The sequence below is a fragment of the Zingiber officinale genome, chromosome 9B (genome assembly GCF_018446385.1).
Source record: "Zingiber officinale cultivar Zhangliang chromosome 9B, Zo_v1.1, whole genome shotgun sequence".
NCBI classification, from domain to species: domain Eukaryota; kingdom Viridiplantae; phylum Streptophyta; class Magnoliopsida; order Zingiberales; family Zingiberaceae; genus Zingiber; species Zingiber officinale.
In genome coordinates, this window is record NC_056003.1 from 34,613,143 (window position 1) to 34,629,764 (window position 16,622).

Sequence of the window (16,622 nt, forward strand, 5' to 3'; positions counted from 1 at the left end):
AACGGCTCCAAAGGAAGGAACGGGCGTCACGCCTTTCCATTTGGTGTACGGCGGCGAGGCAGTCATTCCGGTGGAAGTCGGCGTTGAGTCCGTCCGGATCCAGAGCTATAATGATGGCAATGTCGAACGGAGGAACATGGAGCTGGATTTGGTCGAAGAGGAGCGAGCCAAGGCGTCCGTTCGGCTGATGGCATACCGGCAGCGGATGAAGCAGAACTACAACCGTCGAGTAATCCCTAGATCATTCCAGGTCGGCGATCTCGTCTGGAAGAAAGTCAGGCCGGTCGGCGACGTAGGCAAACTGGAGGCACCGTGGGCAGGCCCCTTCAAAGTTATTGAAAAGCTCCGCTCGGGAGCCTATTATTTGGAAGATGAATCCGGGCGGCAGCTGGATCGACCGTGGAATGCAAATCATCTCCAGCCTTATCGAGTTGGATGAAAGGTGCACGAATGTAATCCATTTTTGTGTATATGCTAGTCGCCTATATACTTGTAATGCAGGAAGCAAAAAGATGAAAACACATTGAGCATTCTCCGCCGAATGGCTTACTAAGTGAAGACCCCCGAGCCGATCGGCCGGGAGGTTTATATATTTAAAGACTTTGTAAGCAAATAGCCCGTGCTGTTCGGCCGGGCATAAATATTGTTCGAGCATGGGATATGATACGAAGGCCAAGGCCGCTCGGCCTGGTAAGGAGTTAGCCTTGAAAGGCCGACGAGCCCCGTCGTTAAAGATCGAGAGCCGCGCCGACCGGCTATAAATATCCGCGCCGTCGAGCTCCGACGTTAAAGATCGAGAGACGAGCCGGCGTCTATAAACGTCCGAGCGAAAGGCCGACGAGCCCCGTCGTTAAAGATCGAGAGCCGCGCCGACCGGCTATAAATATCCGCGCCGTCGAGCTCCGACGTTAAAGATCGAGAGACGAGCCGGCGTCTATAAACGTCCGAGCGGAAGGCCGACGAGCCCCGTCGTTAAAGATCGAGAGTCGCGCCGACCGGCTATAAATATCCGCGCCGTCGAGCTCCGACGTTAAAGATCGAGAGACGAGCCGGCGTCTATAAACGTCCGAGCGAAAGGCCGACGAGCCCCGTCGTTAAAGCGCCAGCCCCCCGCCGACCGGCTATAAATATCCGCGCCGTCGAGCCCCGACGTTAAAGATCGAGAGACGAGCCGGCGTCTATAAACGTCCGAGCGAAAGGCCGACGAGCCCCGTCGTTAAAGATCGAGAGCCGCGCCGACCGGCTATAAATATCCGCGCCGTCGAGCTCCGACGTTAAAGATCGAGAGACGAGCCGGCGTCTATAAACGTCCGAGCGAAAGGCCGACGAGCCCCGTCGTTAAAGATCGAGAGCCGCGCCGACCGGCTATAAATATCCGCGCCGTCGAGCTCCGACGTTAAAGATCGAGAGACGAGCCGGCGTCTATAAACGTCCGAGCGAAAGGCCGACGAGCCCCGTCGTTAAAGATCGAGAGCCGCGCCGACCGGCTATAAATATCCGCGCCGTCGAGCTCCGACGGTAAAGATCGAGAGACGAGCCGGCGTCTATAAACGCCCGAGCGAAAGGCCGACGAGCCCCGTCGTTAAAGATCGAGAGCCGCGCCGACCGGCTATAAATATCCGCGCCGTCGAGCTCCGACGTTAAAGATCGAGAGACGAGCCGGCGTCTATAAACGTCCGAGCGAAAGGTCGACGAGCCCCGTCGTTAAAGATCGAGAGCCGCGCCGACCGGCTATAAATATCCGCGCCGTCGAGCTCCGACGTTAAAGATCGAGAGACGAGCCGGCGTCTATAAACGTCCGAGCGGAAGGCCTTGCGAAAATCCAGCAAAAACCCCTTTGAGGCGAGGCGCGAAGCAAAAGATGGTTAATCGGAATTAAAAATGCGAGCAAGTGAACGAGCGCCGTCCGTGCGCCGAGCGGCTGCTTAGTCGCATGATGAAAGACATTAAAGACAATTCGCTTACCTGGCATAGCGTGGTGCCGAGCGGAAGAGTTTTAAAGAACACTTAAAGTTGGGACGAGGGAAAAATTTCTTGCCAAAATAGAAAGTGAAAGGAACAGAAGATTATCTAATATGCAAGCCAAAAAAGTCATTACAGAGATAAGCGGGGCCGAACGGCGGGAATTCAAAAAAGTTTACAGAAACGCTCCTCACACATCAAAATCAAAAAGAGCGTCGGGGATGGTGTCCATCACGCTCGCTAGATCCTCGGGGGGGATGGTCAGCTCGGCAGACAGGTGGCCTTTGGTCTTCAGATAGCCCACCGCCGCCTTGATCGCCTCCTCGAAAGTGAGGGATATCTTGTCGGTAAACTTCTCTCCGAAGTTTTCCGAGCGGAGGAACGCCTTCCTCACTTCATCCGAGCGGGCCGACTCCCCCTCTTGGTATTCCTTGAGCGCGGAGTGGGCGGCATCACTGGCAGCTTGAAGCTCCTTCAAGTCCCCATCAAATCTCTGGAGATCAGCCGAGCGGCTCTCCTTCTCGGTGGTCAGCAGGGCGTCCAAGTCTTTGATGCGTTGCTCCAGCCCCCGGATCTCCACCTTCATGCGGTCCATATCATTGATGGCTTGTTGCTTCCGAGTGGTCGCCGTCTTGATCTCCTTGTCTCGTTGTTTAATCATTGTTTCAAGCCGAACGACCTTGCTCGCCAGATCGGACACCCTTTTTCGCTCGGCATCCAGCAGTTTTTGGGACTTCTCCAGAGCGGCCGTCGATCCTCCCCCGCTGCTTTCTGTTTCTTCAGTTCATCCTCCAGTTCGGCCAACCGATCGCTAATAGCGATCTGCTCCACCCAGTTCTGCTAGCAAACGTGGGCAGGTTAAAAACTTAATTCAAATATACGAAAAAAAAAAAGGGGGAGAGCATACCCCGGTGGCTGACTGAAGGTTGCTGTCGCCGAGCTGCCCGGGAGTTAGCGCGGCTATTCGTCGCCGAGCATCCAACCAAGCTTGGGCGAGAGGGCCCGTCAGGGTGATAATCTGCTCAGGAAACACTGGCCGATCAGCAGCAGCCATGTACTCCTCCGAAGGAAGGCGCAGAACGGTTTTAAGTAAATTCTGGCCGCTCGGCTCGCTCTGAGACGGCCCACCAGCAGACGAGGAGGGTAGCTCGCCTAAACGCCTGATACGGCGCAAAGTTCTTGAAGGGATGGAAGACGGCACCTCCGAACTGGCCCTCGGAGAACCCTGAGGGGTCGGGGTACTCTCGAGGGAAACTGTCCCAGACTGCACCAGTGCATCCGCGCCCCGCTCGGGTTGTGACTCATCAAGTGTAGAGGCAGGGGCGGATTCCGGTCGTCGACGTTTCCTAGTGCGTAGCGGCACATCATCGGCCGAACGGCCCTCCACCTCAGTTTCGGTAGGAGGTTCTATGTCGCCCACGGCCTCATCATGAGGAGTTGGGGCGTCTGAGGCTTCGGGGACAGTTGGCATCCCCTCACCTTCTTCGCCTGCCGGATCAGCCGGAGCAAGGCCCCGTTCGGCGGCCTCCTTGTTCGTCACCGCCTCAATCTGAGCGGCCTTCAGTTTGAGCTTCTCGGTAGCTTTGGCGCGCCACATGACTTCAGCTGCAGGAGCAAAAAATAAATCAGTTAGAACAAAACAAATGGGAAGATAAGGAAACTTACTCATGCTGCAGGGCAGATCGGCTGTGGTAGAGGACAAGCCGAATATGTGCATTACTCCCGGGAGGAGTAGCTTGTCAATATGATAGCGCTGGCCAACTAGCCGTTCGGCTGCATGAAGGTAGGCCGCGTCACCTCTAAATTTGCCGAGCTCCGGTTGCGATGGCATCGCCGTCTGCCACTTGGTGCGAAAAGTTGGCCGTTCGGGAAAACATATATAGAAAAAATGCTCCTTCCAATGTTTGTTGGAGCTCGGCATATTATCGAAAAGGACGAAGCCTATCCTAGACTGGAAAACAAAAGTGTCCCGCTCGGCTTGCTTGGGATAGTAGAAGTAGTGGAAGAATTTTGGGGTTAAGGGAACGCCGTTCAGTTTGAACAAAACTATCACTCCGCTCAACAACCTAATAGAGTTGGGAACTACCTGGCCGAGCGGAATGCGGAAATAATTGCAAACTTCTAAGAAAAACTTGTGGGGTGGAAAACGTAGGCCGGCCAGAAATTGGTCCCGGAAGAAAACAACAGTGCCGGGCGACGGATCGTGAGGCCGATCGGACGGTGTGGCTAACACTATTTGGTGGTCGATCGGTAGGTCATATGCCGAGTGAGGCGCAAGGTGTCTTCCTCGTCGAACCGGCTTTCCATGTTCGAGTACCAAAGACCCGGAGTACCGCCGGTCGACTGCGAGGTACTAGTCATGATCGAAAGGCCAGAATGCGGGATAGAAGAGGAGGGTTCAAGCAATGGAGGAAAACCGACTGAAAAAGATGATTAACAGAAAGAAGAAAGCGTCGGGAGCGAGAAAAAGGTCTTACAAGCGAGGAAGATGATCGGAAGAAGCCGTATGGTCGTCGGAAAGCCTGAGCACAAGGTCGCCGGCGAAAGGAGGAACGGCAGGGGTCTGGAAATGAAGAGGGCGAAATGCGGCGGAAATGGAGTCAAGGGCTTTATATCGCCGCCCGGGAGCGATCTCCACCGTCCGATCCAGGTCGTTGATATCGAGGTTGTCATCTAGCCGTTCATTTCAAACGGCGGCTGTCCCATCGGAAGTGACGCAACCGCCATACGCTGACAAATGCGCGATCGCCACGTGCCAGCCGGTTACTAGTCGCATTTAATGAGCTCCCCTTACCGTGCGCAGAGCACGTGATGGGTAGCATGGGAGAACAACGGGCGTGGATTCCAAGAAAACACAAGGCATGGACAAAATATCGTCGAACGGACAGATACCGCCGCACGGATAAGCATTCTTATGCATGACCGAGCGGCCTAATGCAATGATCATTGCTCAGGCAGATCGGCAGTCCAGTCAGTCGGACTTTGCCTCCTTCGACTAGACTCGAGAGGAAGGCAAGTGATCCGGCGGTAAGAATCCGGAACCCCATAAGGAGGGGTCAACGCCACGGGGAGGTCAAAGGGTCCACTGGCTCGCCGGAAAGGGACGAGCCGACCGGACTCGGAAGAAAGGGAAATCTGATAGTAAAAGGCACCCTGGTAGGGACCAGGGTTCTGACGCTCAAATGAAGCAGTACATAATGACCGAGCGGAAGGACGTGCCTCCCGGCCGGCGCAAGGAATTAAGGCCGTCCGGACGACGTTCTTTGCCCGCCAGCCCGGCCGGACGTTCCGGTCAGGCGGTGGGTAAAAGACGGGAACATCTTCTGACAGCCGTCAAGTCGTATGGCTACGCCATACTCCTAGTCTGACAACGGGGGGTCCTGTTGTCCCATCGAAGAACATGCTCGGACTGTAGCAGTATGGTGTCAGGTAAGCTCTCTGACAAGTGCATACCGGGGTATGGGTTGCTGACACGTATGCACCTCGGTGGACGTGCATTAGTTCCTTCTCCGTCCTATATAAAGAGCCTATTACTCCGCCAAAGGTATGCATAATACAAGCTTGGCAGCCACTTTTTCCACCACTTACCTGACTTGAGCGTCGGAGGGTCGCCGCCGGGAATCCCTTCCCGGCTCGACTTTGGTGCAGGATCGCTGGAGCTTCGTTTGACCAGCCGGAGATCCACTCCATCCAGCCGGAGATCCACTCCATCGACTAGGAGCGCGCCACGTGCCCAGCGTCCTTTGGTTCAGCGATTCGGACAGGATCACTTGTTATGCATATGTTTAAACAAGTTTAGAGGTACAATATGTATTGGTGTTAAGCAGGTTAGTGGAGTATTATTATTATTGTTATGCTTTTAGTTAACAAACGATTACAATGATACTCTTACTTTTGTAGTAAGTATTTGTCTGAGACCGCCCCCTTTGATCCCCTTATTATCATGCACTATCTTCTTGTACCTGCGGAGTATATTATACTCACTACCTCTTGCTTTCTCTTTTGTTTCTAGGTTAATAGGTAGATGACACATCATGTCGCTCAAAGGTCTTGGCTGCCAATCCCACGTCGCATTGAGAGTTTTTATTTTTGTTATTACTCTTACTCGTATTTTGGCTTTCTGAATAGTTCATGTATTACATAACTTGTGTGTGGATTTCTGGACTTGTGATGTCATTTTTGTCTGTTATGTATTTGTTGAGGTAAGTCGTATCGATACGCAGTCTAATTTCTTATTTTACGTGGTTGTGTTTGTTTTCAGCCGTGTGAGTCGTAGATATTATCTTGTATTGCCTTGTGGCCATGTATCCAGGTTCTATATGTTGTCATAAGGGGAGAGATGCTGCCGAGCAGGACTCCCTCGGGACGTGACAAGTACAATTAGAATACTCTAATTATAGGGCAGTCCGGTGCACGAAGCTCCCGCTATGAGGGGTCCCGAGGAAGGATTCATTGTACGCAGTCTTACCCTGCTTTTTGCAAGAGGTTGTTTTCAGGATTCGAACCCGTGACCTTTTGGTCACAAAATAATAATTTTACCGTTGCGCCAAGGCTCCCCTTCAATTAGAATATCCAATTGCAAAGATTATAAAACTAGTGAATAAACGAACATGACAAGTATGTACGTGGAATATAAGATCAGCCTATAAATCTCAAGCAAATTCTTATGATTCCATCAGTCACTCAGAAAAAAATGAAAACCAACTACCATAGTTAAATGCCTTGCATAAAGTTGAGATCACTGAGTTCCATGTTTTTCTTCGGTCTATATGAGGGAGTGATCCCTTGATACGACGGATTCTGTTTAGGAGCCTAACCACTTAGGAAAATGAGCCGATGGCTGAGTTGCATAATTTTGCAGAAGTGAAGGAGTTATTATCATTTAACAACACAATATCATCTTTTCTCAGCTATATTACTTTCTTGTTACCATAAAATCTTCAAACAATAGGGCTCATGCTTATTTTTAACCAAATTTGGAACATGCAATAGACCTTGGAAGCTCAGGGAAAATGAGAAGAATTCTGTGATCAAGCCAAAGTTAAAAAATAGTCAAGTTGACTTGGGGGAGACAAGTTGAATTTTGAAAAGTATAAATTTAAAGTTAATCAAGTTTCACTTTTCAAGTGTGTAAAGATTTTCAAATCAGGTTTTTCAAATTTACTTTTAAGTAACATTTACTTTTCAACAAGGTAAATTTTCAACTTCGATTTTTAAAAAACAAAGCAAAAATTTAAACAAGAATAATTTTTCAAGAAGTAAAATTTTTGCCAAAATAAATTTTTAAGGATAATTTGATAAAAGCTAAGTTTGGAAAGTTGAATTTTCAAGCATATGTTACAAAAACTGAATAAGTTTAAATTTGCTATATTCAACTTTTAAACTCATGTTTAAAAAAATTAGGTGGGATTAAACTTTCAAGTTTTTCAAACACTTAGTTAAATTTAACCGTTTTTGTAAATTAATGTTCAAACATAAGCTAATTTTTAAAAAGCATTTGTCAAACACATAAAATTTTGATTAATTTCTCCCCCTGAACTTGACATTTAATATTAAACAGCTGTCTAACCAATTAGGTACTAACTAACTATCAGGAGATAGTAGCTTTCACTTGGTTAGTCAGATTAAGGTCAGTGTATGATTTGACTGATGATCTTTAATCTGATTACTGTCTGATTTGTATTTAACGTCCAGACTTATGCTGATGCACTGAAATAAGCATCTTAAGTCCAGACAGTTGGCCTATGCATCTCACCCCTTTCTATGTTTGTCAAACACAAGCAAGGTAAACCTATGGTGTTGGTGAGATGCTCAAAAACTAGTCCTATGGGTACATGCTTTCTAAGGATTCAAAACTAGTTTAAGGCCAAAACTATTTTTGAAAATCTAAAAATGGAAAGTTTTGAAAACAAATAAATTTGACTTATAATTTGATAAAACCATTTTTGAAAGTATTTTTGAAAGATCCTAGTCTATTGAGCACATCCCTAATTTTCGTCGTAAGTTGCTAAATTCACTTTCAGGGAGTGGTTTTGTAAAAATGTCAGCTAAATTTGATTTGGACTCAATGTACTTGAGTTTAATATCACCTTTAGTAACATGATCCCTGATGAAGTGGTGCCTAATTTCAATATGTTTGGTTCTTGAATGATGCACAAGATTCTTGGTTAAGTTAATTGAACTTATATTGTCAATTAATACTTTTACATTTGTGATATTTAAGTTGAAATCTTTTAGAGTATGCATCATCCATAATAATTGTGCAACACATTCGCCTATAGCTATGTATTCTGACTCAGTTGTAGACAGAGCAACACAATGTTGCTTTCTACTAAACCAGCTAACAAGTGATGAACCTAATAATTGGCATCCACCACTTGTGCTTTTGCGGTCTAATTTGCATCCAGCATAATCTGAGTCAGAATACCCTATTAGTTCAAAATTATTTGTCCTAGGATACCAGATTCCTACATTTGTTGTTCCTTTAAGATACCTAAAAATTCTTTTAACTTGTGTCAAATGGGATTCCTTAGCACAAGTTTGGTATCTAGCACACATACTAACTGCAAATAAAATATCAGGTCGGCTTGCAGTTAAGTACAGTAGGCTACCTATTGCACTTCTATAATGTTTTAAATCAATTGGTTTTCCATTTGGGTCACTGTCTAAGATTGTGTTTACTGCCATCGGTGTTTTTATTTCTTTTGTATTTTCCATTCCGAATTTTTTAAGTAATTCTTTGGTGTATTTATGTTGATAAATATAATTTCCTTCATTTGTCTGTTTGATTTGTAATCCTAAGAAATAGGTTAATTTTTCCACTAAGCTCATTTCAAATTCTTTTTCCATTAGATTAATAAATTCTTCTAAAAATTCTGAATTTGTTGAGTCAAATATTATATCATCTACGTATATTTGTGCAATAAATATGTCTGTATTTAATGATTTAACAAACAAGGTTGGGTCAATTTGACCTTGTTTGAATCCTTTAGATGTTAGGTAAGATGTTAGCCTCTCATACCATGCCCTGGGTGCTTGTTTAAGTCCATATAGTGCTTTCTTTAATTTAAAAACATAATCAGGGTGTTCTAGACTTTCAAAACCAGGAGGCTGACCTACATAAACTTCTTCTTTGATTAGTCCATTAAGAAAGGCAGACTTAACATCCATTTGGTATAGTTTGAATCTCTTATGGGCTGCATAACTTAGTAACATTCTAATGGATTCTAATCTGGCTACTGGGGCATATGTTTCATCATAGTCAAGTCCTTCAACTTGACTAAATCCTTTGGCAACCAGCCTAGCCTTATTTCTAGTAATTTCCCCAGTTTCACTTAGTTTGTTTCTGAATACCCATTTTGTTTCTATTATTTTCTTATTCTTAGGTGGTGGGACTAGGTCCCAGACCTCATTACGCTCAAATTGGGCTAGTTCTTCTTGCATAGCTATAATCCAATCTGGGTCTAGTAGGGATTCTTCCACAGTTTTGGGTTCAATTTTTGAAATTAATGAAATTTGACTTAGGTTTCTAAAAGATGATCTGGTTTGAACTCTTAAGTCTGGGTCACCAATTATTTGATCAGTTGGATGATTTGGGTTTACCCTTATTGTTTTAGGAGGTTGATTCTCTTGATGTTGTTCCTCTTCTTCATGACTTAGAGTTTGGTTGGTTTCTGGAACAAACTCAGGTGGTTGTGTAGGTTCTATGTTTTGTTTAGTTTCTTTAAATTTTACATTAGTAGTTTCTTCAATTTTTAAGGTAACCTTATTATAAATTCTGTAGCCTCTACTATTTAGGGAATATCCTACAAAAATTCCATTTTCAATTTTAGAGGTGAATTTTCCTAAGTGTTCTCTTGTATTTAAGATAAAAACTGGGCACCCAAATACCTTAAAATATTTTATATTTGGTTGTTTATTATAAAATATTTCGAAGAAAGTTTTGTTATGAGTTTTATTTATTGTTGTTCTGTTCTGTATATAGCAGGCTGTACTAACGGCTTCTGCCCAAAAGTATTTAGGTAGGTTATACTCATTTAACATTGTTCTAGAAGCTTCAAGTAAGGTTCTATTTTTTCTTTCTACAATTCCATTTTGTTGGGGGGTTTTAGGGCATGAGAACTCATGATGGTAACCGTTTTCTAGACAAAAACTGTTAAAGTTGTGATTTTTAAATTCTCCCCCATTGTCACTCCTAATTCTTTTAATTTTAATATCTTTTTCGTTTTCAATCTGTTTGCAAAAATTTGTAAAAATTTTAAAAGTTTCATCTTTATGTTTTAAGAATTTTACCCAAGTAAACCTAGAATAATCGTCTATAATTACTAAACAATATAAGTTTCCATTTATGGATTTGACTCCATGAGAGTCAAAAAGGTCTAAATGTAGAAGTTCTAAGATTGAGTTAGTTTGTGGTTGATTTGTTTGTTTGTGGGTTGATTTAGTTTGTTTGCCTTGTTGACAAGCATTACATATGGTTGAATCTAAGTTAGGTAACTTTGGTAAGCCTTTTACAAGTCCATTTAGTTTACTTATATTTCTAAAGTTGGTGTGAGACATCCTCCTATGCCATAACCAAGTTTCTTCTTTTTGTGTTAAATAACACTTAATGGAAGAAATGGTTAAGTTGATGACATAGATGTTGTCTTTTCTAAAACCTTTTAGGCTTATGGTAGGATTATCTAGATGTTTGATTGAGCATTCTGTAGATAGAAATTTGACCTTATACCTAGTATCACACAATTGACTTATACTTAGAAGATTATATTTAAAGTTTTCAACAAGTAAGACATTTGTAATTATAAAGTCTAATTTTAATTCAATATTACCTATACCAATTACCTTGAGTTTGTCGTTGTTTCCAAAGGCAACTGTTCCTAGGCTTTTGTAAGTGAGTTGAGTGAATTTGGTGTGATCTCCAGTCATATGTTTAGAGCAACCACTGTCCAAAATCCACTTGGTTTCCTACAGTAAGTAGGATTTAAAGTTAGTCTTTTAATTTTAAAATTTTGAAAATAATTTTTTGAATTTTAAAATTAAAATTTTGAAAATAATTTTTTAAGTTTAAAAATTAAAATTTTGAAAATAATTTTTTAAGTTTAAAATTAAAATTTTGAAAATAATTTTTTTTGAATTTTAAAATTAAAATTTTGAAAATAATTTTTTAAGTTTAAAAATTAAAATTTTGAATATAATTTTTTTTAAGTTTAAAATTAAAATTTTTGAAGCCTTATTCATCTCACCCGATCTATATTTTCAATCAGGGAATCCTATGATTTCGTGAGATGAAATTGGATTTTTAATTATGGAGTTTTGGTTTAACGTGTGTTAGATTCAGATTTAGTTTTGGTTTCCACAAATAGACATTCTTCGGATAAACTTCTAAGCTTGGTGAGTCACATGGACATCATTAGCAGTAACCAACCTTTCGAGGTTTTCCGAATAGTCCTATCCACGGAACTTAGTACTAAATCTTGGTCTAACTGGTTAGGATTCATTTAAGGGTAGCTTCGGTCAGTTCCACTTGGCCAAATGCACCAGATCGAAGCCATATCTTTCTAGACATGCGATGCCCAAGCTTCCCTAACGTACTATCATCCAAAAATTTCACCAGTACCATGATTCAAGTTAAACTTGGTCTCTTTTTAACTAATCTTAATTACCCTGCCGGGTTGGTAAATTTTGGGTTACCCTGTCGGGTAAGTTAGTTTTGGAGGTGCCAGCTATTCTGGAGCCTCCCCCTGAATTATTGGCCTTTAATAAATTTTGATTTTAGGCTTGTGTCGATTCTTTTTATAGTTATGGTTAACTTGGTGGTAATTTTGTTGATCTTTAAACTGTTTAGATTTTGAATTTGATTTAGGTTTGTATTTTGAATTTTGGTTTGGTTTATTCGATTTTATATAATGTATTTTTTCTTTAGGTATATAATATTGATTAAGTCCTACTTGCGTGGTCAGACACGCTTTCGGAACCCAAGCTAGATTGGTTGATTTGTATTGAGTTATTAATGATTTGAAGGTTTTATTTGAATTCGACTTATATCCTAGTCCGGTTTTATTATAACATGCTTTTTGATTATTTAGGATTAAGTCTAAATTTTTTGATCTTGTTGTGAACTTTTCTAACATTTCCTTTAAATTGTTAATCTCATTTTTTAGTGATAAATTTTCTTCCTCAAGTGTTAGATCTTGAGTTGGATTTGAATTTATGATTTGTTCCTTGAGGTTTTGATTTTCCTCAAGAAGTGATTCGTTTTCATTTTCTAATTTAGTTAATTTACTATTTAAACAGCAAATAATTCTAAAAAAAAATTTGTTTAAGTTAAAGAATACCTCATTCGGGCCTTCGGAAACGAGTACGGACTCGTGGCTTGTTTCGGGTTCAGACCCGTCTTCATCTTCCGACTCGTTTTCTGTTTCGGCTTCGTGGGCCATCAGTGCGAGGTGGCTCTGATGTTTCTGCTCTTCTTCCTCCGATTCGTCCGAGGAGTCGTCCCACGTTGCTTTGAGTGCCTTCTTTTTGGTTGGCTTTGGTTTGTCGAACTTCAGTTTTGGGCATTCGTTCTTGTAGTGTCCCTTTTTGTTGCAGTCACGTTCTTTTGTTCCGAGGAGATCTGATCTTTTGAAGCTCCTCTTTCTCCTGGTGAACATTTTTCTTACCAAGTTCACCAGGTGTTCTTCGTCTTCGGAGTCTTGGTCAGATTCTTCTTCAAATTCAGGCTTGCTTTTCTTTTCTTTGGAAGAACCTGCAAATAGAGCTATACCTTTCTCAGCTCCAGTATTAGTTTGTTCGTGTAATTCTAATTCACAGAAAAGCTCATCTAATTTTAATTCAGAAAGATTCTTAGAAATTTTGTAGGCATCCACTATTGATGCCCACAAACTATTACGTGGAAAGGCGTTTAATGCGTACCTTATTAAGTCTCTGTTCTCCATCTGGTGGCCTATCGCATGAAGCCCGTTGAGGATGTCCTTGATCCTCGCGTGGAGTTGATTCGCTGTTTCTCCTTCCTGCATTTTTATATTAAAAATTTTATTTAAAAGCAGGTCTCGTTTTGTTACCTTAGCGTCGCACGTTCCCTCGTGCAGTTCGATCAACTTGTCCCATAGCTCTTTAGCGTTTTTGTGTAGACCGACTCTGTTCAGTTCTTCTCTTGTCAATCCGCACTGTAGAGTGTTGATCGCTTTATTTTCTGTTGATGCTTTTTTCTTCAGATCTGCTGTCCAGTCTTCAGGATCCACTAGATTCCCGGAGTTGTCCACTGGAATTTTGTAGGGTCTCGTAATGCTCATCCACTGGTCGAAGTCAGTTTTGAGGTAGACCTCCATGCGCTTCTTCCAGTACGGAAAGTCGTCCCCGTTGAAGAGTGGAGGTCGTACTGTGCTGAATCCTTCTTGTTGGGACATTCTGTGCACAGGTAAATAACCAAAAAATATCCCAAGACTTGGTCTTAGATTAATAGTGCGGGAAGAGAAAAATAAAAAAAATAGTTTCGTGTTGCACTAATTTAAATTGATTAGAGAAATATTAAGTTAACGAAACACCAGTTTTAAAATTAATTATCGAACCAAAAAAAAATTCACCCCCTGTCTGATTGGTGGTTGCACCAAATCAGAGCGGTACCTGCTCTGATACCACTTGTAAGACCGTTAGATTCGATTGAGGGGGGGGTTGAATATCGATTCGAAAACTTAGAGTGTAAACGCAGCGGAAAATTAAAATAGACACAAATGTTTTACTTCGTTCGGAGCCTGTGACGACTCCTACTCGAAGGCCCGTGGTCCTTGACCACTTTCGTTGGGCAATCACTAGCAATTCGAAATGATGATTACAAAAGAACCGTACAGTGAATGCTAATGAAAACTGAAAACAAATACCGACAAGAAGGGAAAAGAATGGAGCGTAATGTCGGAGCTTTGTTGGCGTCGCACTGAACGTCGAGCAGCAAGACCAGCAGTAGAAGAATTCTCAGCTTGATTGATTGATCTGAAGCTCCTGTCTGGGGCTTCTTTTATATGCTGTTCCAGTCGCCTGGATCCCCTCCGGGCACTTGGAATGTGACGTAGCTGCACAAACCATGATGCTCCACGTGGCGACGACTCGGCTGGATAGAATTCGCCTTCCGGGCGCCCGGATCCCTTCCGGGTGCCCGGATCCCTTCCGAGCGCCCGGACCTCCGGGCGCCCGGATCCCCTCCTGGCGCCCGGACCACCTTGTTCCAGAAAACTCCCTTTTCCTGCAAAACAAAGTTAGTCCGAGGCAAATATATATCCTGTAAAACATATTGTCAGCACAATTAAAGTTCAACGGATAAATAAAAAGAGTATAACTTAGATTTCGTCTTTCCGAGACCGGAATCTAGTCACGATCTCGACTTAGATATCCGAAATGGATCTAAGCCGGATCGACGCCTAATGTTCCCTTCCCGGGAACGCGTCCTCACAGTCACTCCCTTCCAGTGACTTACCTTACTTACCTGCCAGACGTCCGGTCAGCCCGTCGACCCGTCTGGACTTCTCGCCAAGCGTCCGGTCAGCCCGTCGACCCGCTTGGACTTCTCGCTAGCTATCCGGTTAGCCCGTCGACCTAGCTGGACTTCTCCTGCACACTCGATCAAAGTGTCAGACAACAACAAAACTAACTTAACCTATTTGTCATTCATCAAAATCTGGGTTAAATCGTTAGTGCTAACCGCACCAACAGGTGGAACGGAAAAATAGAACCCTACAAGAGACCGCTAGAACCATGCTAAATGAGTACAACTTAAATCATCAGTTCTGGGTCGAAGCAATAAATACAGCAAACTACATTCAAAATAGAATTCTGATTAACAAATTACACAATAAAACCTCTTATGAAATATATTATAATAAAATTCTCAACTTGAACTATTTAAAAGTGTTTGGATGTAAAGTTCACATTTTAAACACTAAAGATTACTTAGGAAAATTTACACCCAAATCAGTCCAAGGAATACTTTTAGGGTACTCCACAACCAGTAGGGTCTATAGAGTCTATAACTAAAATACCCTAAAAGTTGAAGAAATAACAAATGTAATCTTTGATGAAGAACATAATCTACCTAATACAAATGAAAGTATTGACATTAACCCAAGAATTATAGAAGATGATAAAATTCAACCCAACACTAGTAAACCAGAGGAACCAATGACTAACCCAAATATAAGACCAACAAGAATAAATACTTCTCACCCACCTGACCAAATTTTGGGTGACCCAAACCTAGGAGTTAGAACTAGATCATCTTAGAGAAACCTGAGTCAGATTGTCCTTATTTCCAAAATTGAGCCTAAGACTATAGAAGAAGCCCTACCTGACCCAGACTGGATCATTGCGATGCAGGAAGAGTTAGCCCAATTTGATAGAAATCAAGTCTGGGAACTTGTACCTAAACTCATAGATAAGCCCATAATTGACACCAAATGGATATTTAAGAACAAATTGAATGATCAGGGTGAGATTGTAAGAAACAAGGTCAGACTAGTAGCCAAAGGGTTCAACCAGGTTGAAGAATTAGACTATGATGAAACCTACGCACCAGTAGCTAGACTTGAATCCATTAGAATGTTGCTGGCCTATGCAGCACATAAAGAATTTAGATTATACCAAATGGATGTCAAGGCAGCTTTCTTAAATGGGTTCATTAAGGAAGAGGTATATGTAAGTCAACCCCCAGGATTTGAGGACTTAGACAAACCAAACCATGTATTCAGACTGAAAAATGCCTTATATGATCTAAAACAAGCACCTAGGGCATGGTATAAACGGTTATCTAATTACCTAATATCCAAGGGCTTTAACCAAGGTCAAATAGATCAGACCTTATTTGTCAAAACCTTAGAGAAAGACATTTTTATAGCCCAAATATATGTTGTTGATATAATTTTTGGCTCAACCAACACTAAACTTTTTAAAAAAATTGTTAAATTAATGGAAAATGAATTTGAAATGAGTTTGGTAGGGGAACTCAATTTTTTCTTAGGCTTACAAATTAAACAAACCAAAGATGGAATCTATATTTATCAAACTAAATATGCTAAGGAACTAATTAAAAAATTTGGCATGGAAAATTCAAAAATTATAAATACTCCAATGGCAACTAATATCAACATTGATTCTGACCCAGAAGGAAAATCAGTAGATCCAAAACACTATAGAAGTGTAATAAGTAGCTTACTCTACCTAACTGCAAGTCGACCCGATATATTATTTGCAGTAGGTATGTGCGCAAGATACCAATCCTGTGCAAAAGAATCACATCTAACATATGCTAAAAGAATACTTAGGTACATTAAGGGCACCCTAAATGTAGGACTCTGGTATCCTAGAACTTGCACCTTTGACCTTTTTGGCTATTCTGATTCAGACTATGCCGGGTGCAAACTAGATAGAAAAAGCACAAGTGGTAGCTGCCAAATTCTAGGTCAGTGCCTAGTAAGTTGGTTAAGCAGAAAGCAACACTGCGTTGCTTTATCCACTCCTGAAGCTGAATACATAGTCCTAGGAGAATGTGCTTCTCAACTTTTGTGGATGATGCATACACTAAAAGTCTATCAACTAGAATATAAAAATACAAAAATTTTAATTGATAATATAAGTTCAATTAATCTGACCAAAAATCCAATTCACCACTCTAG